We start from the raw sequence: 2500 nt of genomic DNA on the forward strand, positions 1-2500 counted from the left end.
ATTAGGGTATTCTTCGGGTATCTTATTAGGGTATTCTTAGGAGGTCTTATTAAGATATTCTTGAAGGTGGAATGTCCTTTTAGGATATTCTTGGGGGTATTCTTAGGAGGGGTTTTAGTGGGGTTGTGAAGGGGGGGGGGAAGGAACGTGGGGGTTGGGGAGGAATTTCCCCACTGGCGTTTTGGAAAGTCTGTTTTGTTTTTTGCTGTTTTTTGAGTGAGAGTTCCGGTGAAATCTAGTAATGATGGATAGAAAATGGTGTAAGGGGATTAATGTTTTATCAGCTATATATCAACGTAAATGAAGTCCTGTAATTAATGGAATAAGCTTATATTATAACATTCTCTCCGTGGGTCTATCTCTCTCTCTCTCTCTCTCTCTCTCTCTATCTCTATCTCTCTCTCTCTCTCTCTCTCTCTCTCTCTCTCTCTCTCTCTCTCTCTCTCTCTCTCTCTCTCTCTCTCTCTCTCTCTCTCCCCCTCTCTCTCTCTCGCTCTCTCACTGTCTACCTATCTATTTATCTATCTATCATTCTTTCTCCCCTATCTCTCACTGAAATTCCACGTCGCTCTTGGTCCACTGAAATATTATTAGAAATAAATATCTGCGTAATAATAGAAATTACAACCGAGAAGGATAAAGGTAATGAAATCCTATATGCGCTTTCTCCAAGCTACGAGGAATTTCATAACACAAAGGAGCTGCTTTAACCGTCCTCTGTGACCCCGAGTTCGTATTGTATTTCTCTCCGGACGATGATTTTTTTTTTTTTTTTCTTTTTGTCTTTTCTCTTTCTTTTGTTTTATAGGAAGATTCTCTCTCTCTCTCTCTCTATCTCTCTCTCTATCTCTATCTCTGTCTGTCTCTCTCTCTCTCTCTCTCTCTCTCTCTCTCTTTCTCTCTCTCTCTTTCTCTCTCTCTCTCTCTCTCTCTCTCTTTCTCTCTCTTTTTGTCTTATTTTCCTTCCTTTTTTGATAAGGGCGGGGGCGGAGTCCTCAACTCTCTCTCTCCTCCTCTTTTTAGACTTTGTAATTCAAGTATGACAACCTCTCTCTATGCTAATAGGATCCTGAGGCGTTGCCCTTTGGAAAATCTTGGATAACATTTCGACCTTGATGACCGTAATGACTTTCTTTGCGGATAGAGAGAAAGAAAGAGTTGAAAAGAAAAACTCCTTTCTTCCGAACAAAACTTTTTTTTTTTCTTCCTTTCTTTATCTTTTCTTGTTGTTGTTTTTTTCGTTTTGTTTGCGAAATCCCTGAAGTCCCTGGAAATGTAAGCAAGTCACGAACAAGGACATGAGTGTCAGCTGTATCCCCAAGGAAGAGAGAAAACATGTAGGATTGCGACGTATCCAAATATAACTGAGTCTCCCCTTCAGAAAGAACATGTGAACCTCTTCCGTTTTCTGTGCGGATTTTCTTTATATCCACTTTACATTCTATATATATTTTCTTCTTTATTCTTCTTCTGCTTCTTCTTCTTCCTCTACTTCTTCTTCGTCTTCTCCTTCTTCTTTTCAGATAATATGACCATTTCTTCCAGAACTTACTTCACGCTACCACGAACAAAAACAAAATTCTTTGAATATGATTACTTTTACTGTTTAATTATTTATCAGAGTTGGAATAAAAAATAAATAAATAAATAAGAATTCTCCCTTTGTTAACCCATGATATCTATTTTCTCCATATCCGGTTACGAAACAGGACTTTTGTTTATGGAAACATTTAATATTACAATAGAAACGCTATGCAAGTGAGACTTTTGTTCATACTAAAAGAACCTTTATGTCAACCCTAATGAACGTAATAATGGTGAGGATGATGATGACGATGATGACGATGATGGTATGAATGATGGTGATGATGATGATGATGATGATTATGATGATAATGATGGTGGTGGTAGTAATGATGATGATAAGGTTAGGATGATGGTGATGATGATTATGATGATAATGATGGTGGTGGTAGTAATGATGATGATAAGGTTAGGATGATGGTGATGATGACGATAATGTCGATGATGATCATGATGATGACGACGATGAGGAGGAGGAGGATAAAAATAATCTAAAAAAAAAAAAACAATAACAATATCGTTAATGAAAATATGAAGAAACGAAGTTGAAATATAAATATAAGAACGAGTATAAAGAAAAGAAAATATTATAACAAAGTCAATACTAATAATAAAAGCAGTGATAACAATGGGAATGATAATATTATCATTAGATGCAATAGCAGAACGATTATCATGGGAGTCGTAATAATGACAATAAAAATAACAATTATTTAGATTATTATAACAAACACAAATGATAATTAATATTAGTGGTAATTATAATAATACCATCGATAATAATAAACATAATGATAACGATAATGATGATAATAATAGAAATAATGATAACAATAATAATAATAATAATAATAATAACAATAATAATAATAATAATAATAATAATAATAATGATGATGATAATGATAATGACGAT

The 2500-nt window shown here is 34.6% G+C and overlaps 1 protein-coding gene across 1 annotated transcript in view; it reads right to left on the reverse strand.

Moving 5' to 3' along the window:
• The window catches only part of LOC119577494 (lysosomal alpha-glucosidase-like), a 124630-nt gene that overhangs the window by 119179 nt on the left and 2951 nt on the right, over positions 1-2500 (reverse strand). The gene's annotated exons all lie outside the window — the stretch shown is intronic.

This window comes from Penaeus monodon, chromosome 10 (genome assembly GCF_015228065.2).
Source record: "Penaeus monodon isolate SGIC_2016 chromosome 10, NSTDA_Pmon_1, whole genome shotgun sequence".
Taxonomy (NCBI): Eukaryota; Metazoa; Arthropoda; class Malacostraca; order Decapoda; family Penaeidae; genus Penaeus; species Penaeus monodon.